Source organism: Panthera onca, chromosome B2 (genome assembly GCF_046562875.1).
Source record: "Panthera onca isolate mPanOnc1 chromosome B2, mPanOnc1 haplotype 2, whole genome shotgun sequence".
NCBI classification, from domain to species: domain Eukaryota; kingdom Metazoa; phylum Chordata; class Mammalia; order Carnivora; family Felidae; genus Panthera; species Panthera onca.
Genome location: NC_138343.1, coordinates 124,837,055 through 124,863,365, shown reverse-complemented (window position 1 = coordinate 124,863,365; position 26,311 = coordinate 124,837,055). Strand labels below are relative to the sequence as shown.

The window sequence follows — 26,311 nt, the reverse complement described above, 5'->3', positions numbered from 1 at the left end:
TTTCCCCTTACCTCTAGATTCTGATGTGGTTCAAGGCAGGCCACCCCAGAGCTTAAGATGATCAAGGCAAAACAGACTCAAGAAGAGCTTTTTACCTCCCCCCCCCCCCCCTTAAAAATTTAGACAGGGAGCCAGTACCAGGAGGAGAGGTATTACCAAAGATGACTACCACCCCCCCCCCACCCCCCCCACCCCCCCCACCCCCGCCACACACATAACAAAGATCTCTCTGCAGGGCAAACACTTGTTTACCAAACATCTGCTCTTCCCATCTTCCTGTAAATTGTCTTCCTCCCCTCTGAAGTCCCTGACTCCTATATCTACTCTCTTTTAATTCATAGTGGCATATAAACTTCAATTGCCTGTCAGAAAGCCTCTCATGTCTTCGTGTGGCTCTCATAAATATATAATTAAATTTGTTTTTCTCCTGTTAATCCGTCTTATGTCAATTTAATTATTAGGTCAGCCAAAGAATCCGGAAGGGAAGAAGGGAAAAGTTGTCCTCCCCTACAATTCCCAGTGGCCTCAGCTAAAAAGACAAATGGCTTTACCTCCTTCCTCATCTGTCCACCAAGTCCAAAACAATATAGCTGCATGATTAACTGGCAACATGGGTCATCTGCAGACCAGGTACCCGTCAGAGAATACGACCCACAACTCACTGCTGCTCGGTATCTTCCAAAAGCTCAGCTGAGAGAAACAATTTTTAATAAAGTTTTCTTGGATGATGTCCTCACGTTCCTCTAGATCAGAGTTCCTGTGGTGTGTTTTGGCCTGCAGTGTGACTTCTTAAACCAGTACAGGATTGTTTGTTACAGAATATGAGCCCAAATGCCTTTAGGTGCATCTCCTACTCTCCAGGTCTTCCAGGACTGCACTCCAGCCCTACTTCTTCGTGCCAAGACTCTGGAGGCGTCTGGGTACGAGACTCCTATACTAGATAAAAGCTATCCCTCAGTGAAGCCAGGTATCACAGAGTTGGTTACCTAGCCCACACTGTTTCCTTCTCTGGACAGACTGCTTCTAATGATGTGAGCAAGCCTAGTAAATTTTTTTTTGTTGTTATTTATAAAAGGATAATTGTCATGGCCATTGCTCAGTATTTTATAGTGCTTTAGAAGTGGCTAAGTGACCGTTTTCGTTCTTTAATCTGACGGACGCTGTGGAGTACAGCACTGCTTCTGTTCGCTTCCTCCTTCTGTGTGCAAAAAATATGGAAGCCAAATTTGTGATCTACCTCTTATAATGACTCAGGACATGGTTATTTTTCCTAATAGTATCGTCCCTGGTACTAATATTCTCATTTATTACTTACCTTCTAGCATTACATGTATTTTTGAAAACCACCTTATTTTAGGAAGAAGAATATAAGTGATCAAAAAGAATAAACCCATTCACCACCTGTTTCCTAACTTTCCAATCAGTTTTGCCTAACATATATTAAAATCTGTACCTGACAGGTGCCACGGCGCCCCTTTCCCGCCTTACCTGCCAAGGTCAACCGGAGAAGGGTGCAAAGGGAGAGGGGAGGCCTGAGTGCCCCACTGACCCCATGGGTCCCATAAAACATAGCACATTTCAGGAGGGCCATCCACTCTGCCATGCCCTGGACTCCACTCCTCAGAGAAGCACCCTGTGGACAAGCACAAGCGCTCTCTGTCCTTGAACCACTCACCTCATCTACCGCACACATCTTCTCTACTTTCCCTTGGGTCAGCTCCCGGAGCTTCAGACCCTGCTATCCATACTCAAGCCTCCACCCATTCCCATTTCATCATTTCTCTTCTCTCAGACACAGCCAGGGCTGCTCCCGTCACTCTACTCTGCCGGCCAACCCAGGCCTCGGTCCACCTGGTCCACATATGTCCCTCCCCCCACCTCCACCCACTTGCTCCCAGCCTCACTGGTGAAACTGAGACAGTGGTGAAATGGGCTCGGACAGCTCCGTCAAGGGGTCCCCTCCTTGGCTCTAACCACAAAAGCTAGACTTCTTGGGCACTGGCATCCTGTGGGCCCACTCTTGTCTCCACTTGGCTCTTCTCAAGAGCATTGTCTTTACGTCCTCTGCACCCCTTCTCCTCCCTCACCTATCAAACCCGGGAATTCATGTCCTGCAAATATGAAAAGGAGAGTCCCAAATTTACCTCGGAAACTAGATCTATGGGGAGAGGCAGAAAAAGTGCAATGAACTGAGAAATGACAAGTGATAAAGATGTGGCCACATAATCTGAACCTAGTCCTGAAACACATCACCACTGACAACTAGAGGAGTCCAGCCAATTCCAATCTCATCCTCTTGGGATGGCTACTTAAGAAACATCAATGGGGGCACCTGGGTGGCTCAGTCAGTTGAGCATCTGATTTTGGCTCAGGTCATGATCTTGCAGTTGACGAGCCCGCATGGGGCTCTGTGCTGACAGCTCAGAGCCTGAAGTCTGCTTCCGATTCTGTGTCTCTCTCTCTCTCTGCCTCTCCCCTGCTCATGCTCTCTCTCTGTCTCAAAAATAAAAAAGATAAACATTAAAAAAAAATTTTTTGGGGGTGCCTGGGTGGCTCAGTTGGTTGGGCGTCCGACTTCGACTCAGGTCATGATCTCGCGGTCCATGAGTTCGAGCCCCGCGTCGGGCTCTCTGCTGACAGCTCAGAGCCTGGAGCCTGTTTCAGATTCTGTGTCTCCCTCTCTCTCTGACCCTCCCCCATTCATGCTCTGTCTCTCTCTGTCTCAAAAATAAATAAACGTTAAAAAAAAAATTTTTTTAAATAAAAAAAAAAAATAAAAATAAAAAATTTTTTTTTTTTCTAATAAAAAAAAAAAGAAAAGAAACATCAAGGTTGGCCACCTGGGTGGCTCAGTCAGTTAAGCGTCTGACTTCAGCTCAGGTCATGATCTCACAGTCTGTGAGTTCGAGCCCTGTGTTGGGCTCTGTGCTGACTGCTGAGCCTGCTTTGGATTCTGTGTCTCCCTTTTTCTCTGCCCCTCCCCTGCTCACGCTCTGTCTCTCTCTCAAAAATAAACATTAAAAAAATAAATTTAAAAAGAAACATCAATGTTAAAAAAAAAAGTGTCAATGTAACAACTTTATGGGGAGAATAATACATTATTGAGGTTATCTGGTCTCCATTAATGGCATTAGCAATTATAATGGCAACTTGTTTTAATAAGAAAAAGTCATATTCATTGGTAAACTAACCATAGATACATGCACTCTAATATACAAGAATTAAAAGAAAAAATAAGTTTATAACAGATGTCAATTAAAATAAGGTGCGGGTTGCCTGGCTGGTTTAGTCGGTAGAGCATACGACTCTCAATCTCAGGGTCGTGAGTTCAAACCCCTCATCGGGCATGGAGCCTACAAAAGACAGACAGATAGACAGGAAGAAAGAAAGCAGGTGCACACATTCATATATGTACATGAGTTTTTCTACGAATAACTAGATATAACCTTATCCGTGTAATTTTATACACATGTACCTGTCTACATGGACTATGATTTCCAGTGGGGGGAAAAAAAAAACCTTGCACTTTACTTTTACTTGCTCTAGTGAAAACCCCAAAATGTTCTTCCATTGGAGATTTGTGGTGTTCATATATACTTACAAAAAGAAAATCGTGAAACAAAAACTAGAAAAGACAAGGGCCTTCAACTTACTATAAACCCAAACTAGTCCTCAAAAGAGAATTATGGTTTGGCTAACCAAGTCCTTTAACAATTCAGTTTTAACTTCATGATCATTGTAAACCCCGGTCATTTGGGGCCTTGTTTACGAATGCCAGTAAACAACTGCTTACTCTCTGGGTTCCCCTTTCACGCGTCACTCTTTGAATGTTGGCCAGCTCAGCATCAGCTGCTGCAGGAACCTGTCATCATCATTTGGAACTCTGACCACATTCTCAAAGATCCTAATCAGCCCTCACCTCCCTGCCTGGCACCAGTGCAAATTCGGGCAGCAACTTCTCCTTGCAGTGACACAGGATTTTGAGGCTTGCCAGTCTACAGGTCTACTTCATCTTTTTTCAGACACTGGAGTCAAAGATGATGAAAAATATGCAAAATGAGATCTGGAAACAGGAAATATTGATAACACTGTATGCATAGAGGTGATGATATCAGTATTTCCAGTTTCCTTTTTTGTACTCCTGGAATGAATCAATAAGTTCACGACAACCCTGAATTTCTTCCACCATCACAACTGATCATGAAAATTGTAAAAGTCTGTCATCAGCCAATATTATGGATTCGAGGCCAGATTTTTAAATCACCATGTGCTGATAAGTAGTCTTAACTCAATTCACTAGGTCTGACACACCAAAATCCTCAGAATCATTAAACAAAGAAGTCAAGGAACCTGGGTGGCTCAGGCAGTTGAGCATCCAACTCTTGATTTGGGAATGATCCCGGGGTCACAGGATGGAGCCCTGAGTCAAGCTCTGCCCTGAGCATGGAGCCTGCTCAAAATTCTCTCTCTCTCCCTCTCCCCAGCTCATGCCCTCTCTCTCTAAAATAAAAGAATGAATGGATGAATGAATGAATGAATGAATGAAAGAGAAAGAAAAAAAGTCAAATAACATGTGACAACTTGACTATAGGTCACTAGAGATCTGGACATCTGCAAAATAAAAGTATAACAGTTATATTCTCAAAATGCTTTAAAAATTCAAACTATAAAGATAAACTTCACATAGGAAATATTTCAAAGTGATCTGGTCTCCAAATAAGTCAGTTTTTTTTTAGCGGATTTACTATATATAATTGCCTAAAGAGCCTTCAAATTTTCCAAGATAGTAATCAACACACATTTGGACAAATGGATGGCTTTTAAAAATGTCATTTAATAAGGATCATGTTCTAGGAGATGTAATAAAAACACCAGGGTTTGTCTTAGGGTTAAACACTTACTACAGAAGAAAGAAAATACACTGGGGCGCCTGGGTGGCTCAGTTGGTTAAGCGTCTGACTTTGGTTCAGGTCATGGTCTCGTGGTTTGTGAGTTCGAGCCCTGTGTCGGGCTCTGTGCTGACAGCTCAGAGCCTGGAGCCTGCTTCGGATTCTGTGTCTCCCTCTCTCTCTGTCCCTCCCCTGCACACTCTCTCTCTCTCTAAGAATAAACATTAAAAAAAGAAGAAAGAAAATACATAGGGTCTCTAAAATCAGCTACTTACAACTACCTGCTAATCAATCCAAGTCAATTCAAATGTTTTTGGACACCTGTTATGTGGCCAGTGCAGAGTTGAACATAGGGGATGCAAGGGGTGAATAAGATCATAAGCCATTCTTTAATATTTCTGACTACCTTATTTTTTTAAGTTTCTTTATTTATTTTGAGAGATAGAGGGAAACTTCATGAGAGTAGGGGAGGGGCAGAGAGAAAGGGAGAGAGAGAGTCCCAAGCAGGCTCCGTGGAGTCAGTGCAGGGGCTCACAAACCGTGAGATCATGACTTGAGCCGAGACCCAGAGTCAGACGCTTAACCAACTGAGCCACCCAGGCACCCCTATCTGACACTTTTTTTGTTGAAAACTGAACACTTTAAAACTGTATGGTGGCAATTCTGAAAATCAGATTCCCTCTCCTCACAAGACATGCTGTCGCTGCTGTTGTTGCTATTGCTGTTTGTTTAGTGCTTTTCTTGGACTAATTCGATGAAGTCTGTATCTTGTCATGTGCAGCCACTGAGGTCTCTGCTCAGTTGCTTAGTGATAACGGAGCTAAACACTGAAGAGAGACTTCCCTAAATGCCTTGAACAAGTCTCCCACCCTTCAGCAAAGGGCTCTGTGCGTGTGCTGGCACATGTCTTCCATGCTTCAGCGGTTTACAACTGTTTTAAACCTCTACTTTCTGCTGGTGCAGAGCCTCAAGGCCCGAGGTGAGAACAGGGTTTCAAGCGTTTCCTGGGCATGTGTGCAGTCCTGCCCATGGGCATCGTCTTCTAGAGCTCCAGAGATACAGCAGAGCTTTTCATAAGCCCCCAATGGACATCTCATTCCCAAGATTTTCTTAAGTTTTTTTGGCCAAGCTTCTTCTTTGCCCCAGTGGACACCACCGCCGCAGGCAGTTGTGATGTTAAACAATGGCTGCTGATTGTTTTCAACAGAAAAACCTAAGAAGAGGGCTTTACCACGAAGTAACCTCTGAGCCCGGCCAAATACAGACAAGCCCTGGGAATGAGGCTTTACCAGGGAGCTTCCGGAGGAGTCACACAGTGGCAAATCTCTGGCTCTACGGCTTTTGGGGACTCCAAACCTGTCTTTCCCATCCAGTGATCCTATGCTACTTGTTTAAAGCTACCACAGAGCCAGGGAGAGGGAGTGGGAACAGAGCGAGTTAAAAGACAACATTTTCCTTGAATGCACGCTCCTGGGATTACTGCAAGCCTATGGCTAATTTCCAGAGTTCTGAAAAGGTTGATTTTAATCATTTTTGCCTTTGTTCTCACTGCTTTTACAGAGAAGGTTTCTAGACATCCTTATTCTGCCATTCCAACAGTGCTTCTTAATATAAACTTGTTTGTATGTATATTCTATTATAGAAAACTATGACAGAATAATCAACGAGAGACTTTCAACCGGGAAAATACTTGGTCTTAGAATCAAATTCTGGGTAAGAAATGAACAGAAATAGAGAAAAAATGTAAAATTTTTATTATTTTTTAAATGGCTGACAAATGGTTATCAAGTTACTATGACATTGGGATTCTCTTTAAATACATTTAAGTGACGTTTACAATACACTGGAAATGGTATCCTCTGCATCTAGTTAAACCTTTAAACAACTGGGTGCAACAACATTACATGTGCAAGAGGAACTCTGGGTTCTTCAATTCTTTTAGGGGTCACACAAGCAAAAATGCTTGACTAGCACTTTGAAGTCAGCCTTCTGAAAATTACACTGTGGTTACATCATCCACACACTCAGGAAACTCAGCAACTCCAACACTGAACAGCACGTCTTCAGATCAAAGAGCTCCACAGTTAGGCCCTAGTCTGGCCTTCCCACCTGATCACCCACCAGGCCCGAAAGCAAAGCCTCGGCTTCAGCCAGGGTCTCCCCCTGTGGCCGCAGTGCAGGAAGCAGGTCAGAGGAAAACAAGTGGACAAAGACCGAGTAGAAGGCTAACCGGAGCCCACCGCTACCCAGTACCACACCTCGAATTCACGGAAGGTTTGCCTGTCATTTCTTGATTAACTGGTAAGTATATTTTTAAGTGAAAACTAAGAAGCTTTATTAATTTACTTTCTTTGTCTCAAGTATTTTGAGACCTGTTCCTCTACTACATAAAAAAACACACTAAGTCCTATACATAAAGGGAAGTCACTACAAAACTATTTTGTCAACTTGTTTTAATTAGTATAGGAGCTACAAATAAGCTCACTTAAGCACATCTGTCTTAACCTCTTGATTTAGTTTATCCTCCCTTATGTTATTTTAGTAGCTGAGACTGCTCCAAAGTGAGTAGCAAATCCAGTACATGGCGATTACATTCAATTAAACATGTTTTTATGCTTAAAGTAGGGTTTAAACACATGCTTTTACTCAGACAAACCACTCTATACAAATAAACAAGGAAGTTTTACATTTAAAAAAAAGAGAGAGAGGGCTCTCCAACTATATTTAACAACTCAGGCTTTTAACATTCCCTCAATCTATTGTTTACTCTCCTGGACCTACTCTTTTCTTTCAGTTAAAACCCACAGCCTACCTCGCCTCAAGTTCAAACTAAATAGAAAGTTATAGGCTTTTATTTTACCTATTTTTCATTTCTTTTCTGGCTCTAGCATTCTGTTATCAGTAAAAAAATCTATATCAGTAATAACTCTAAAGTAGAAAATTCATTTTTCCTTTTTTTTTTTAACGTTTATTTATTTTTGAGACAGAGAGAGACAGAGCATGAACGGGGGAGGGTCAGAGAGAGAGGGAGACACAGAATCCGAAACAGGCTCCAGGCTCTGAGCTGTCAGCACAGAGCCCAACGCGGGGCTCGAACTCACGGACCGCGAGATCATGACCTGAGCCGAAGTCGGACGCTTAACCAACTAAGCCACCCAGGCGCCCCCATTTTTCCTTTTCTAATGTCAAGATCCAAAAGGACAAAGACCCGAACGTGCATGGTTTAGGCTGAATATCAGAATGAAGATAATGGCTGCATAGCTTTCCCAGCATGTTTCTTAAAAATACCAAAGTTCTGGGACACTTGGGTGGCTAAGTTGGTTCAGCATCCAACTTTAGCTCAGGTCATGATCACCCAGTCTGTGAGCTCGAGCCCCACATCAGACTCTGTGCTGACAGCTCAGAGCCTGGAGCCTGCTTCAGATTCTGTGTCTCCCTCTCTCTCAGCCCCTCCCCTGCTTGCACGCGCGCGCGCTCTCTCTCTCTCTCTCAAAAATAAATAAACATTTTTTAATAAAAAAAACAAAAACAAAAATAAACAAACAATACCAAAGTTCTACAGAATAGAAATAAGGCAATCTCTTCATTCAAATTCTACAAACATTGCCTGAGCCCACATAGGATCCTTTAGTGATTTGCTGAAGGTCATTCAGCTAGTACATGGCCTTTCCTCTTCCACTCATACCCATACTGCAGACAAATCAATGAAGAGCATAAAGCCACTTTATAACAAGAGGCAGTGACCAACAAGCTTTGTGTAACCGGATCATAGTAAGTCTTTCTACAGTTTGGAATAGCATCTTATACAAAATTATAGAATGACTTACTATGATCTGATTACCCAAAAGCTTATTCAAAGTGTTCAATACCCATATTAATCCTCAGTACCTTTTATATGTACCTTAAAACTACGTATAAAAAACCCCCAAGTTAAAGAAGTAAGTGCTGGGGCACCTAGGTGGCTCAGTCAGTTAAGCATCTAACTCTGATTTCACCTCAGGTCATGATCTCCGTTTGTGAGTTCAAGCCCCACATGGGGCTCTGTGCTGACAGCGTGGAGCTTGCTTGGAATTCTGTCTCCCTATCTGCCCCTCATCAGCTTACTCTCTTTCTCTCTCAAAAATAAATAAAAATAAACATTAAAAAAAGATTAGTGTTGGGGGCGCCTGGATGGCTCAGTTGGTTAAGCGTCCAACTGCAGCTCAGGTCACCATCTCACAGTTCGTCAGTTTGAGCCCCACATCAGGCTCTGTGCTGACAGCTTGGAGCCTGGAGCCTGCTTTGGATTCTGTTTCCCCCTCTCTCTGCCCTTCCCCTACTCAAACTCTGTCTCTCTCTTGCTCTTTCAAAAATAAACATTTAAAAAAAAAAAAAAAAAAAAACCCTAGTGTATTTAAATCAGTAAAATCGCAGCACACCATAGCTAAACTCATCTCCCTACCCTATTTCCATATTCTAAACTAAACTGAATCCTGGGGGTGCCTGGGTGGCTCAGTCAGTTAGGCACCAACTTCAGCCCAGGTCATGATCTCACGATCCGTGGGTTCAAGCCCCACATCAGGCTCTGTGCTGACTGACAGCTCAGAGCCTGGAGCCTGCTTAAGATTCTGTGTCTCCCTCCCTGCCTGCCCCTGCCCCTCCCACTCTGTCTCTCTCCATCTCTCAAAAATGAATAACCGTTAAAAAAATTTTTTTTAATAAAATAAAATAAATCCTTACACTTCTTGTTCTCCATGTAACTTTTCTGCCCTGTTAAGCTTCCCTAAGAAATACTTTCTGCTCCCTTGCCTTCCCTTCAAAATAAACCTGGGAAAATGCTTTAGAGGGATCCCTCCCAACCAGGCAAGTCACTCTGCCGGGATCCAAGGAGAAAAGACAAAGCTTTTGCCTGGGGCCACACTGATCTATTTCTGAAATGCTGCATCAGCAACCAACAAGCAAGTTACAGAATCTGTTGCAACAAGGAAAGACTTGTCAAAGGAGAGAGCATGTTTAAATCTTACACACACCTCAGTAAAAATAAAAGCTAGACTCAAGAATCAGTCACGTCTGCATCCTGGTTCAGCAGTTCACTATATATCCACACTCAACCAACACAACCTGCTGTAATATGACTGGTTTTCAAGACACTTTTTCATAAGATTTTTTACTGCTAAGACAACTCAAAGTTATAGACCCCCAATGATATATTAAGCCAGTGATGCCTTTGTAACTAGACATTCATTCCTTTTCCAATTACTTTGGTGGAACACACATAATTTTATAGCATGGCACTCTCAAAGACTCAAAACTATTCATTTCTAAACTAGAGGAAAAAAATAATAGACCGTTTATAAAGCTACCAAAAATATCTAGAAATTTCTTTTTACTATAGGAGAATTTAAATAGTAAATATAATTCTATTTATATTTTATAATATAATAAATATTATATATCTACATACAAATATATACAAGTATATATATGATTATATACTAATTGAATTCTAAGTGTTTCCAAATCTGTCAAGAGAAAACAATTTCCAATTAATTCTTTAAAAATTCTTCCAAGATATCTTTTTATCACTTACCTCATGGAACATTAAAAAATAAGTTGTAAGGAAAACTGATTTAGTCCAAAGTCAAAAATTTCAAACCTGAGCATCTAGAGGATGAAACTTACAAAGTGTTTTTAATCAACCAAACCCCAAGAAAAACAATCATACAATATAAACATATTGATATATTTACATTCATACATTAACACTTATACATACCAAGCATCATATGCCTATAGGAGTTATTTTGATGAAATCCATAATATAGTTTGGTATATCCAAAATTCTTCACTATGGTTTAAAATGCAAAATCCAGGGGCACCTGGGTGGCTCAGTCGGTTGAGCGTCCGACTTCAGCTCAGGTCATGATCTCACAGCTCGTGAGTTCGAGCCCTGCGTCAGGCTCTGTGCTGACAGCTCGGAGCCTGGAGCCTGCTTCAGATTCTGTGTCTCCCTCTCTCTCTCTCCCCCAACCTACTCGCATTCTGTCTCTGTCTCTCTCAAAAATAAATAAACATTAAAAAAAAAAATTTTTTTAATGCAAAATCCAGAAGGGAGGTAAGGAAACAAATGAAAGTCCTATGTAAGCCTTTCAAATGTTTTTACAACAACACTTACCCACTCCCCCACTCCATAGGACCCTAGAGGCAGGTAAAGGGTAAAATGCAGAAAGGCCCACAGCGAATGAGGCCCGATTACAGATACACGCACACATGTGAATCATGCAGACAACAGCCAAAAGCAAGGCTCTGTTATGAAAAAATGGTTAAAATCACAGTGGAATCTGCTGCTATAACAAAATGTGGGGCCGGCATGATTCACAGATCACAAAAGAATAATCCCCAAATCAGCTCTAGTCACTCTGCTGAAACAACCCTCCACAAGGCTTACCCCCAGTCCTCACGGCAGGGTCAGAAAGCCCTTGCAAAAACTCCTAAGAACGCCCTCCAGGAAGCAGACCTGCCCAGACAACAGTAAACAAGCTCTGAAGACTCTCTTGGAAAATCTACACAGCACAACTTCTGGACCCAAACATGGAAGAAACTAAAGGCTCCCCCAATAAGGATTTTGGAAGAATAACATTCGCAGCAAACTCCACACAGGAAAGCCGAGGGCTGCCTTGGGATTTACCAAATCAGAGTGTGCATTCAACTAGGGGGGAGCAGCCACATCAAGTAACTTAGAACTTAGAACCAAACACTCAACCAGAAAACACTAAAACCCCTAAATCATGACCCAATAATTTGTTTTTTCAAAAAGCTCTACACTTGGTCTGCAAAGAGTTGGTAACAAACAATGTATCATATCATCTTTATTTTCTACAGATAAGAACATTTGAGATGAGAAAAGTTCACTTGGTCCTGCGAAATGCCAGATCACAAATTATGACCTGTCTCTCAAACCTCACACTCTGTAGAACAAGCACTGAGTTTGGGAACCTCTTCCAAATCACAGACATCTGAGAAGCACAAGGGCTAACTGGAGCAGCACAATGCATGGAGGTGCAAATAAATTTTGGTTCAACTGAGTGCTGTATCTTCATTTCATTAACATGCAAATGTCATTTCAATCCAAGTGACACAAAGAGAAAAATGAGAACTTTCATGACTCAGCATTTCAGTTTGTTATGACAAAGAAATTAGGGGATAGGGTGCTTGGGTGGCTCAGTCAGTTAAGCTCCCAACTTCAGCTCAGGTCATAATCTCACGGTCTGTGGGTTCAAGCCCCGCGTCGGGCTCTGTACTGACAGCTTGGAGCCTGGAGCCTCTTCGGATTCTGAGTCTCCTCCTCTCTCTGCCTCTCCCCCACTCACACTGTCTGTCTCTCAAAAATAAATGAACATTAAAAAATAATTTAAAAAAAAAGAAAAACGAAGAAGTTATGGGCAATTTAGCCCAAAGAGAACTCAAGTCTGCAGGTTTATTCTTGAGAAGAGGTAGTAAATAATGTGCCTTTATCTACAAGTTTCAAAGTCCTGTGGAGCAGGGATAGGAACCACATTTCAGAAATGCGCCAGAAGCGACAGGTGTTGAGCACCACAGCTCAGCTGTCAGTTGGACAGTAGTGATCAGGGAAGTGGAGGGTCAGGGAGGGCAGCAGGAACTGCGACCGATTCTGTGAAACAGAGCCTCAAAAATTAAACACAAAAAAGGAAACAGAACCTCACTAACGTAAGAGCACTGCTGTGCACGGATACCCAAATGAACTCAAGTCATTACCCTTCCACCACGCCCACAATGTTTTTCCCACAAGTACAAGTCACAGGTGGGACTTCCTCACTCAATACGTTTCTCTTGAGTTCTCTCACTATGTGGATGTTCTGTGATCATACAAAACCGTTAACATTTCTAACCAGCAAGAACACCTGAAATAAGGCAAAAAGATAATAAACCAAGGAAAATGTACCTCAAAAAAGTATTCTGAGGGGCGCTGGGGTGGCTCAGGCAGCTAAGCAACCAACTCTTCATTTCAGCTCAGGTCATGACTTCCCAGTTCCTGGGATTAAGCCCCGAGTCGGGCTGCCAACCGTGGAGCCTGCCTGGGGTTCTCTCTCTCCCTCTCTCTCTGCCCCTCCCCTGTGCACACTCTCTTACTCAAAATAAATAAACATTAAAAAAAAAAGTATCCTTAATATACAGAAACTTTCTGCAAATCAGTAAGAACACAAATATGCCATTAGTGAAATGAATGAAAAAAACAACACAAATGAGCAGTATACATATAAAGGTACTCGCTCACTGATAATCCAACAAATGGGGCATCTGGGTAGCTCAGTCAGTTAAGCATCCAACTTGCTTTCAAGCTCAGGTCATGATCTCAGGGTGCATGAGATCGAGCTCTGAGTCGGGTTCCGCAGAGCCTGCCTTGGATTCTCTCTGTCCCTCTCTCTCTGCCCCTCCCCTGCTCACAGGCACTCTCTCTCTAAACAAATAAATAAACATTAAAAAAATAACAATGAGCTGTAATTTTTCAACGATCTGGTTGGCAAAGATGAAAATGGTTACCAAAGTCCATGTTGAGGAATGTGAAGAAAGGAACACCATATGCAGGGCCAGTGTCAGCGGAAACTGCTGAACTCTTTCTAGACAGCAGTTAGGCAACTTGTATCAAAACCTTAAAAACCACATGCCTTGTGGGGCACCTGGGTGGCTCAATCGGATGAGCATCCGAGTTCCGCTCAGGTCATGATCTCACGGCTCGTGAGTTTAAGCCCCGCGTCAGGCTCTGTGCTGACAGCTCGGAGCCTAGAGCCTGCTTCCGATTCCTTGTCTCCCTCTCTCTCTGCCCCTCCCCTGCTCACGCTCTCTCCCTCTCTCTCAAAAATAAATAAACATTAAAAAAATTTAAAAAAAAAAAAAAAAAAACATGCCTTGTGACCAGTGATCCCACATCTTAGGACTTTAGCCTAAAGATAATCACATCCTAGTTATGAGCTGTGATCCACTGAGAACAGGAAGTGTGAGTTCAAGTGTTCACAACCTCCACAATTCCAACACCAGGAAATCCTTCTGTCATAATGAGAAGGAATCAGATCCCCATGAATGGAAAATGTATGAGCTAAGTGCTTCCTTGGTCAAGTGCTTTGTTTCACAGATTTAATTTCAGTTCAAGTACCCAAATGATAAGCATAAGGCATTTTAAAAGTAATATAAACAGCCCTATTGCTTCCTTGATGTTTTTTTACTGAGTTTAAGTCCTCTACTTAAAAAGTTGTTCATTATTTATGCACATGTATGTGCGTCCAATATCACATAGGATCACACTGTGGCACTGGGGCCAGGCACATCTCTTTAACCCAAACACGCCTTTTCGGCAGAAAGGGAAAGAGGCCATCTCTGGAGCTTAGTGTCCTCATCCTCAAAAGCAGACTCGTGACTGCTGGGTGTTGAGCCTGGCTCCTAGAAAGCACTCAATAAAGGGCAGTTGTGGTGTCATCGTTGTTCCTATACCTAGAAGCGGCTGCTTCTCCTTTCTGTGGATTTTATGGGTTCTGCAGCCCCAACACACCTACCACCCAAGGAATCTCACCTAACTTGCTCTGTACTGCAAGACATCACCTGCACATGTACAACTAAATGCCTTATATAGTGGAACTGTATCATTACAGAGCTAACAGTACTGCAATACGTAAGCACTGCCCGATAAAAAGAGATCCGAGGGGTTGGAAACCATTTGGAATAGTTCTTGGAGCTGCCCCGTACATTAGATGCATGCATTTCTGTCTCTCCCACAAAAGACACTTCCCGTTTCTCAACGCCAGCCTCCCTCCGTGGCTTCTGGCAGCAGCACTGTGCCTGTTCAGTAACAACCATCTCAAACCATCTTAGGCTCAGCCTCTCAGATTACCAACTGCACATGCTGCCAATCAAAAATAGTCAGAACTTGATTCTGTACATTCCCCAGTCTGCATTTCTACCCAGACCCTGAGCTTTGTCAGGCATGTGTAACAAATAATGTGTCACTTTAATAAGAAGTTGTAACATAATAGAGTTCTACTAAATATTATACTGAAATGATCACATTTAAGAGTGCTCATTTAGAAATCTAAAATAGAGTTTGTGATTCAGTTTCAGTATTAGCGTCAAAAGACTCGCCTGAGACACTTTTATAACTTGAAAGGACATGATCTGAAGTATCAAACTTATACTCATCTCTAGGGAAAAATATACATTTTAAGTTTGGCAAACAGCTCCCTTACTATGAACAATTTGATACCCTGCTAACCTTTGCCTAAACTTATCCTTTTTATCAGTTTTATGAAGGCATATGCCTTAATACCATCTATTTCTAATAAATTTCTAACAAAATAAAACACAGAAACCCTGAATTATGACACTGTCTTTCGCTATCAGACTACCTACAATTGCTATTACGAGGGGTAATGTGATCTGAACTGCAAAATATTTTGAAGAGATCTAGAATGTGCCACTGTGGCCTAAAAACTGCTTTCAGCTGCAAGCATTTGAGTTCCTGAAATCTCTTATCTGCCTAAAAGCAGAGCCTCTCAAAGAACTCAATCCACTTATGTCCCCTCCCTAGGAGCAATCAGGGAAGACTGACTCTTATCACCAGAGAGATGTCTCCACACCACACCTAAGCAGACATTGTCACAAAACTATCATGTTGCCCATCTATTCTCTAAGGGCCCATTTATCTTTCCAGAAAGTTATTTCTTTTTCTATAGGTGCTTTTTCTCTTCCCTTCTCTCATTTGTCTTCCCACGAATGTCCTTCTCCCCCCCTCCCCACCCTTCACCAATGAAGATGGTATATAAGCCACAAATTCTAACCCTCAACTTTGAGTGGCATATTTTCCTGTGATTAAATCTGCCTTTTCTCTTGTTTATGTATCTTCTGTCATCTTAATTTGCAGGCCCCCAATTATTACACCTAAGATGGAGGAAATGCTTTTCCTACTGACAATTTAAATCTACAAAATACATCCTATAAGTGTATGAGAATCATGCTTTCTTATTAATTGCAGTCAAAAGCAATTATATAATTAACATTTAACACTTCCTCTTTGAAGTCTTCCTGTTTTCTCGCTTTTCTTTAAACTTCCTATTAATTTTTGTTTCTAACTCTTAGATTGTTTTCAAGTATTATTCTCGTAAGTATAATTTGGCAGAAATAAAGTTTCCCTTTTCTACTTCTGACAAATCAGAACATATAATAATTGAGCATTAGAAACACTACTCTTAAAAAGAAAAAAAAACTACTCTTTGCCATTTGATAAAAACCTCTCCAGTACAATCAAACTAAAACATCCTGTTGATTAAATAAAGCAAGTTGCTATCTCACCAACCACTGAGAACTGGAAGCTTTCTGAAATATACAGAATTAGGCACGCGTGCACATACACGTACACACACGTACACACACACGTACACAAACACACACACACACACACACACACACACACACACACACACACACACATATGCAGGGTTACTTTGTACAAAACAATGAAAGCCAACCACAAACCAGAGGTTGTTTTAAAACTGATCCAATGATGATAAAAATAAAATGACAAACCAAGAAAATTAGTCTAACCTGGCTCTGAGATACACACTTTTTACCAAGGTATGAAAAATAAACCATAGGGACAACTCTCCCTGCAGGGAAAAACCCTTTCTGCTCCGATGGCCACAACCACTCCCTTGGCAGTCAGTTGTTTCTCTTAAATTAACCTCAATTAGCTAACCTTGCATGGCTCAGAAAGCACCTGGATGCTGGTGCCCACAATGAAGACTCTCCACACAGCAGCCTTGGGTACCATAACACCATCACCCGTGTGCCCACTGCTTTACTAAAAAGCCACAATCAAGGGTCCATGGCAAGTTGGGCCAACAATCCTTGACCAGCCCTATCAAAAGAAAAATTGCTGGGGTGTCCGGGTGATTCAGTCGGTCGAGTGTCCAACTCTTGAATTCGGCTCAGGTCATGAGCTTATGGTTCGTGGGTTCAAGCCCCACGTAGGGCTCTGTGCTGACCATGTGGAGCCTGCTTGGGATTCTCTCTCTCTCAAAAATAAACATTTAAAAAAATTTTAAATAAGAAAAATTGCTAAAATAGCATTCTGCTGAAATTACAACTGTATAGGGCTAGGTTTAGTAGTAGGCAGGGATAGATAAGGGAGCCATGACCACATGCTTCAAGACTCCCTGTAGAGGCCCTGGGCCCTCCTGGGCCCTCCTACTCCTCGGAGTGGCCACCAGCATCCCCCCCCCCCCCACCCGCCCCCGCCCCTTCCACAGATTCAAGTGGAAGGCTATATAGCTGCAGGTGGGTTGGGGGTAAAGAAAGGACAAACACATTCCAGACCTGCCCATGCTAGGTGCCATGAATAGATTCTCACAAACTGTTATCCAGTTCCTGATAAGGTCCCAATAAAAAGTCGGAGACAAAAATCTTTGGCGGAAACCCAGTTGGGACTCCTCTCACTCCCTCTCACTCTCTGAGAACTTTGTACTTTTGCTCAATAAACTCTATCACCGTGCTCGCTCTCTGCTGTATGAGATTCATTCTTCGACTCCATAAGACAAGGAAGGACCAGCGTCTCTCCCACCCAGCTATAACACAACTTTACAAGCCTGTCAACAACCTACGATGACAAACCAAGCTATTCCCTTGTGCGGGTTCAACTGACCATGTGCCTACTTACAAACCTCAGGGATGGTCCTCCACTGGCTACAAAACATCCAGATTTAACCATCTGGCCCCATTCCCTTTCCAGCTTCCTGTCCTACTACCGCACCTCAAACCAGTCACAAACTCCTGGCAGCAATCTTTCCCATCTCCTTCTGCTTGAAACATCTTTCCTCTGCTTTCAGAACTACATGCTTCTCTTCCTCCAAGACTTGGTTCAAATGTCCCCTCCTCCGGGAAATAAATCATTTTCTCCACTGGGCCTCCACAGCACATTATCATGCTCCTAGTGTTTACAGGTCTCTGTCCCAGCTTCACCATTAGCCTGTAGGGATGTAGAATCTGATGTCTTCAACTACAATTCATCATTAAACTTCCAGTCATAGAAGAGACAACAGGCACATAATAAATGTTTAGGAAATGGCCGAGTGCACAGATGAACAAAACAACCAACAAGCAAACAAATGAGCACACCAACTAATGAACCTTCTAGTTGTGGCCTGGAGAGAGGAGACATTAATATTAATGTCAGTAATATTAAGCCCTGGCTAATCCCCAAAGGACACCCTGAGCTCCTTACCTCCTTTCAGCTACTCTTAAACCCCACACATGTTCATTTCACTTCTCTGTATCTTCAAATACAATCCGCATCCTTAATCCACATTTTTACCACCTCAGAAGCTCCAGCTCTTTATTTCATAGTTGCCCTTGTGTAGTCCATGTAATAACCAACTTGCACTTGTTTCTATAAAGGCTCCCAAACAGACCATAAACCCTTTGGGCACAATTCTTTTGTCCTTGTAATCCGAGGGCCTCACATTGTCCTTGTGATCCCAGAGCCTAACACAGTGCCTGACAAATAGTACTCAATACATGAGACAAATAAATAAATGAAGAAAGGAAGATGTAACCATATTCACGTTTTGCTTGTTACTTTTTTTCCCTGTTTTGCTAAATCACCTGATTTTTCCACGTAAACTATAATAATCAGAAAGAGAAGATGAGGGAAGAAAATATCATTTATAATCGAATCAGTACTTGAATAAAAACCTGTATTGTACAAGTCTTTTGCTATATTAACATTCACAGACACTTCACCACCATCTTATTGTCTCTCAGTGTCTGTTCTCAATGCATAATAGTTTTGTTTTTTTTTTCTTAGAGAGACATAAGCAGGGGAGAGTGGCAGAAAGAAAGGGACAGAGACCGAGAGAGAATCTTAAGCAGGCTCACGCTCAGCACAGAGCCCAACAGAGGGGGCTGGATCCTGGGATCATGACCCGAGCTGAAATCAAGAGTCAGATGCTCAACCGACTGAGCCACCCAGGTGCCCCTGAATGCATAATACTTTAAAAAGTTTTCTAACTGAATAAAGTTGAACAAATCACAAAACATATAACGCTATTACTGCCAGTACCCATATCAGCCAGGCTCTGAGCCAAGATCTTTAATGCACTGTTTTTCTTAATCTTTATAAACACTCCAAAAGGTTGTATTTGGAAAATGGGAGTCTGAGAAAGGTTAGATCGCAAAGTCACTTAGCTGGTAAACTGGACCACCTACACTTGCACCCAGGTCTGTTGAGACCACATGCTTTTTGACTAAAATTTTAAAAATTCTAGCCCTGGGGCACCTGGGTGGCTCAGTGGGTTACACATCTGACTCTTGATTTCGGCTAAGGTCACGATCTCATGGTTTGTGAGTTTGAGCCCCACCCCAGTTTGAGCCCCACCCCAACCAGGATCCGTGCTGGTGGTACAGAGGCTGCTTGCGATTCTCTCTCCCTCTCTCTCTCTGCCCCTCCCATGCTCTCTATCTCTCTCTCAAAATAAATAAACTGTGAATGGATGGATGGATGAATGAATGAATGAATGAATGAAATTCTAGGCCTTATTTCTTAAAATTAGAATAAATGATGTAGACAGAATTTCAAAAGCCTATCCCTTCATCTTCACTATTACCAACTGCTCAAATATCATTCACCATTATTAGATATCTTGTTGAATTCTTGTTAGCCACCAAATCACTAAAGAGCACAGAAGTCCCCAACCGAAACATATGCAGCCTTGGAAAGTCCCCTTAAGTGTGACAGCATCTGCTCCAGGCTCTTGATCCTACTGGGGCCCTCTTACTGCTGAGAATTAGGCAGCAATTCTCCAGCATGCCGTTAAAACTACAAGAACTCAGGACGGTGAGGCTGTGGGGGAAGGGCACTCTGACCAGAGCAGGGTCAAATTCCCACAACTTTTCTATAGGACAATCTGTCAGCATACATTAATTTAAATATTTTTTTAAAAAGCGTATCATTTGACACAGTAAGTCCACAGGGAAGAATGTATCCTAAGTAACTGGATAACTCCCACAGATGTATAAATAAAAACCTAAAGGTCAAACAATAGTAGAATGATCAAATTATCCAAGGTACGGACACATGATGGCATATTATACAGTCACTGAAACATTAAAATGGTGATGAACCTGTGTATTTACTACTCTGCTAAATTTCCACAAAATACTGCCTCTGTAAAAAGCTGGTTACAAAATAGATTATCCTCTTTTTTAAAAAATTATACATGTACTTTTGAAAATCTATAAGAGAAAATATTAAAAGTATACAAGTACAATGGTGATCTAAGTGGTAAGATTATGTGTTTGAATAGAAAGTCAAAGAACTTCGCCCCATCTTTATTTTTTTTAAGTCTATTTATTTGAGGGAGAGAGAGAGAAAGAAAGATTGAGCAGGTAAGGGAGGGGCAGGAAGAAGGAGAGAGAGAGAATCCCAAGCAGGCTCCACGCTGTCCACACAAAGCCCAATGCAGGGCTCAATCCCACGAAATGAACCATGAGATCACCTGAGCCAATACCAAAAGTCAGACACTTAACCAACTGAGCCACCCAGACACCCCATCCGCAGTGGCCATTTTATTCTCTTTCCACAGTGGCCATTTTATTACTGATAAAATAACGAAATAGCAAAATATTTTTAATTAAATCTATCCCTTAAAAATGCCAAAGAGCTCGTGAGCAAAATCAATCAGATTTTTTTTTTCCCTAGAGTTTTCCTTTTGATGCCTTCAAGTTTTTTAAATTGTTTATAGATAAGCGTGGAGTAAATTCAGAGGAGGATTAAGCTGCAAAAGACTTCCCAGTTTTATCTCCTGTTTTCAATTCTTTACAGAATGATACATATTTTTGGACTTGGATGACATTGAAGGTTCAGTTTTTAGAATTCAAGCTCAGGTCCTTTCAGAAGTAAATAAAGAAAAGATGGTACCCAAAACCTCCATTAACAGATCATAGAAGAGTTTTTACTCGCGGTGCCTGGGGTGGCTCAGTCATTAAGCGTCAGACTTCACCTCAGGTCATGATCTCACGGTTTGTGAGTTCTGTGAGTTCAAGCCCTGCATTGGGCTCTGTGCTGACAGCTCAGAGCCTGGAGCCTGCTTCAGAATCTGTGTCTTCCTCTCTCTGCCCTCCCTCCCTTGCTCACACTCTGTCTCTCTTTCTTTCTCTCTCTCAAAAATAAGTAAACATTAAAAAAAAATTTTTTTTTTAAGTTCTTACTATAATATACAAAGTGCACAAGATGAATCTTTGATGGATGAGGCAATATTTTCTATCAATCCCCATTACAAAGGTGGATCTCAAAAGACAAGATCCAAAAGTAGCAGATTTTTTTTCATTTTTATTCACTTTTGAGAGACAGAGCGTGTGCACAAGGGGGGAAGGGGCAAAGACAGAGGGAGACACAGAATCGGAGGCAGGCACCAGGCTCTGAGCTGTCAGCACAGAATCCGATGCAGGGCTCAAACTCATGAACTGTGAGATCACGACGTGAGCCAAAGTCAAACCCTTAACTGACTGAGCCACCCGGGTGCCCCAAGTAGCAGGTGTTTTTAAACACCTGACAAAATTAACTTCTAAATAAGAAAATGTCTTCCAAGATGATAATCGTACCCTACATACCTTAGGCCTGCAATAAATATTTCTTGATTTGAAAATAAACAGGGGGCGCCTGGGTGGCTCGGTCGGTTAAGCGTCTGACTTTGGCTCAGGTCATGATCTCACGGTTTGTGAGCTCGAGCCCCACGTCGGGCTCTGTACTGACAGCTCAGAGCCTGGAGCCTGTTTCAGGTTCTGTGTCTCCCTCTCTCTCTGCCCCTCCCCTGTTCATGCTCTGTCTCTCTCTGTCTCAAAAATAAATAAACATTAAAAAAAAAAAAGAAAAGAAAATAAACAGCAGGCAAACACTCTTCATTTTTCTTCTGATGAATAGAGACAATTTAAATATAGTAAAAATTCAAGTAAACACCTAAAAAGAGAAACTACTTATAATAAACTACAAGCCTGAAGTTATACAAAATGTGTTCACTGACCTAAGTATGCAGAAAAACACAAATCTTGTTTATAGGGAACAGGTAGAGTTCCAAAAACCCACTTGTAAAGATGTATGAAATTCAGGGCACATTTCCCGCCAAAACCCTGTTACACTGGTAGTGAATTCCCGGCCTGATCCTAAAGGGTAGTGAGAACTATTTATCCCATGCCTGTGTTTTACGTGGATAGCACTAGTGGTGTATGGGAAGAAACAGGTAATGCTAGAGGAATAAAAAGGGCTCTTCGTCACTCGTCACTCGGAGAAGGCTCTCAGCTGAGTGCCTCTCCAGAGAGGCTCTCCAGCCAAGAGATAGATGCCACTCCCCAGGTCATACTGTCTCTTTCAGGAGACAGTCCAAGTCCTAAAGACAAGTCAGTGGAGGAAGCGGAGTTTAAAGGCCCTGCCCCCATGCCTCAAGGTAAGATAACTCTGCAGGGCATCCCAGCTCCAGAGTTCCCTGTTGTAACTGCAGGGCAGTTCAACTCCTTGCTTTACTCAATCCTGCTTCCCTCGCTGCCCAGCTAGAGCATTCCCAGTAAAACTCCTACACGTAAAATCTGTTTCAAAGACTGTTTCCAGAATCTAAGGCAAATAACTAACACTTAGTAAGCTCACATTATAAGTCAAGCACTGTGCATATACATACTTATATAGTATATAAGTTATATGTATGTAATATATGTGATCTTGCGGTATTATGGGTAGGTACTACAATCCCATTTTAAGTATGCAGAAACTGAGTCTCGGAGACGTCAAATGACTTGCCCAAGATTATATCTATGCCTTCCAAATGCACAGCCAATCAATATGTAAACAAACTCTCTTACACTTATACTGTAAGTGTTGCTGAATGGAATGGATTAAGGCAGATTCAGCTACTCAGAGGTTCTGGTGGCAGTCAGGAATGAGTGGCATGGTGACCCATGGTCGTACATAAAACAGGAATTAATAAAAGGACTTAGGATCCAGGCCCATTGAAAACTACATACTATGATCAAGGGTCCATATATTTTAGGCCCTCAGCAAAAAAGCAGTGGCCTAATGGAACCAGAATTCCAAAATGAAACTACATCGTAATAATCTACCGCATGATTCCTAGACCCTAAAAATAATGATTGGCAAACCTAGTCCACCTACAATCAAAACGCTACAATATGTACACCGATGTTTACTATGTAGGAGGAGCATGGCACTTCATCTTTTACTCCAATTCCTGCAAGAAGCTTCCTAAGCCAGTATCTAGAAATGCACTAACAAACTTATGAGGGGTACGAAGTCTTTACAATTAATACTCATCTTACCCAAGACGCACAACTTCACCCAGTGCAACTTCTTCCCCTATAACCATTCCATAGCTTCCCGAGCTTTCCCTGACAGTCTTCTTTCATACATTAAGCAGCTATTTACACGTACTGACAAAGAGTGAACAACTAAGAACTAATATTACCATGCCCTGGTGGCCGTCCTGCCCAAGAACCACAAGACACAAAACAATTCTATCAACTCCAAACAAGTACAAACGACAACTACTGTTAACTTCATTAAATTTGCGTTTGCATTTGTAGATCACAACTGACTTGAACAATGAGAACGAACTGTTTAAAAGTTTAAGAGAATTCAGATCCAGCACATCCTCAAAATAATCACTTAATTTCTAATATTCATAACTGCAAAATCTAATGTCACAAGTTAAAAAAATCAAAATATACTTAGAAATACTATAATAGTGCAATCAATGTCATTCTAAAATTCAAAAATAATTGGGCCTTAGCAGCTGATTCTTGAGAGTTTGCATATCTGTTGCCCCTTCCTTTAAAACTCACCAATGCCACTTCTCCTACCCCAACATTAGAAAGCATAGCTTTAAATGGCAAACACACACACACACACACACACGCATATTTGTAATTTCCTTATTTATCAATTTTGCACACAAGAGGCCTTAGCACCCATGTTGAGTTACCAACTGCAGTGACAAGTTCTTCAAATTAAAATGGATCATGGAGACTTCACACCATGGCACAACCAAATATGGAATCCTAAAATACAGCTTGCTGATCAAAGTCTGTGTCTTCTCTAACCCTGACAATGGCAATGTTTGGCCCAGTTCTTACCTTTTTCTCCATTCACCTCATAAAACAAGTTGCAAATCAGAAATACACAGTTCCACACAGATAGACACAAAAGTGCTAAATATACCTGAGTTTGACATTGCAGAGGAGAGTAATAATAGTGACACCATAACCAGCTTAAAGTTTACAGAGGAGGGGGTATCACCAGCTTAAGAAAAAGTATTTCCTCGCACAGCTGTAAAGTGGTTTAATCTTTTGGAGAAAAAGATAAACAGCTGGGAATGCAAGCTGGTGCAGGCACTCTGGAAACCAGTACGCAGGTTCCTCAAAAAAACTAAAAATGGAACTACCCTACGACCCAGCAAATGCACTACTAGGTATTTATCCAAGGGATACAGGTGTGCTATTTCGAAGGGACACATGCACCCCCATGTTTATAGCAGCACTATCAACAATAGCCAAAGTATGGAAAGAGCCCAAATGTCCATCAATGGATGAATGGATAAAGAAGATGTGGTATATATATACAATGGAGTATTACTCGGCTATCAAAAAGAATGAAATCTTGCTATTTGCAACTACGTCGATGGAACTGGAGGGTATTATGCTAAGTGAAATTAGTCAGAGAAAGACAAATATCATATGACTTCACTCATATGAGAACTGTAAGAGACAAAACAGATGAGCATAAGGGAAGGGAAGCAAAAATAATATAAAATCAGGGCGGGGGACAAAACATAAGAGACTCTGAAATATGGAGAACAAACAGAGGATTAGTGGAGGGGTTGTGGGAGGGGGGATGGGCTAAATGGGTAAGGGGCACTAAGGAATCTACTCCTGAAATCACTGTTGCACTATATGCTAACTAATTTGGATGTAAATTAAAAAACAATAAAGTTAAAAAAAATTAATAAGTAAACAGCCATCGTGAAGCTTCATACAGACAAAAAATAAAAAGGTACACCAGAACTGGAATGAGAGCTCCATGAGGACTAGGATGTCCTCTCTTGATTACCACTGTACCCTTTCATACTTAACACAGTACTTGTAACACTGTGTTTAATATATTTTGAAGGAATGAATGATAGCTATCATCATTCATTGATCACTTTTCTTAAAAAACTTTACTAAGCATGTTAAAAGCTTAACAAGCCTTTAAAACAAGAACTGCAAACCAGAGAAGAAAGTAACACTCTGAGCCTCAGAATAACTCTATGGGGGGGCCAATGGAATATATACAATTTTTTTTTCAATTTTACAGGCGAGGAAATCAAGTGTCAGAAAGACTGACCTTCCCAAGAAGACAGAGCTCTAAAAGGCTAAACCACCAGTCTGTCTTCCTTCCCCTATGCCACATCAATACCAAAATGAAGTTCAGAGCTAGGAAAACAAAAGAACATGGATGGAGAAGACAGTCTGGCCAAAAATTGTATTATCAAACATTCAAAACTAGGCTGTCTGTTCCTGGAAAAAAAGAAAACTTTCCTACATCACTATTGTGGAGATACACTCAGTGGGGCCTATGGTTCTGTTCTTAATTGGCTACACTTCAATCTCCTACGTTCAGAGCACTGTGGGGCTCTTCTGAGTGCAGGTGCCTCTTTAAAAAAGTGACTGATCTGCATGAAGAATGGCTTCAAAAGCTGAAAAGCTACAAGTTAAAAGTCAGAAATAAAGCTCCTAATATCCCTTCGTTAAAATATACCTCTATTCCCTTCCCTGAAAAACTGCCTGACCAGAGGAATTCAAAGAACTGTCCAAGTAAGGAAAAAGTGTTTGGCCGGCACCCGATAACGAAAATCGTGTCTCTCTAGTGACAACGGCAATCTGTCACATCGTCAGTATTCCCTAAGTGCCCTTCAAAAGGTGCATTAAGGTACTGCCTAAGAGTAGCAGGCTTCCTTCTAAAACCGTGAAACAGAATCATACCGACGATGATTTTTTTTTTTTTTTAACTCCGGTCTGAGAACGGAAGTCAAGTTCAGATTCTCTTCCTTCCTCAAGCGAGTAAGAGAATTAAAGAGCGCGCGCGCGCACAAGCACGCACACACACACGCCCTGTAGTAAAAATGTCTCGGGGCCTCTTCACCTGTGGCAGTCGCCGCAGCAAACCCCGATTTGCTGGGATTTGAGGCTCTTCCCCACGCGGGGAAAAGGGGGGTGGGTGAGGGGGGCACAGGGGAGCATGAACTGGTGCCTAAGTTTCCAAGCGGATCATTCTTTTCAACTTGGGCAGCTCTTTCCTTCCCCCCACCCCCCAACCCGCCGCTCCCCCACGGGCCGCAGCA

At 41.9% G+C, this 26,311-nt stretch overlaps 1 protein-coding gene across 10 annotated transcripts in view; it reads right to left on the bottom strand.

The window, feature by feature from the left end:
* Positions 1-26,311, bottom strand: part of HECA (HECA ribonucleoprotein granule regulator) — a 195,770-nt gene that overhangs the window by 168,539 nt on the left and 920 nt on the right. The gene's annotated exons all lie outside the window — the stretch shown is intronic.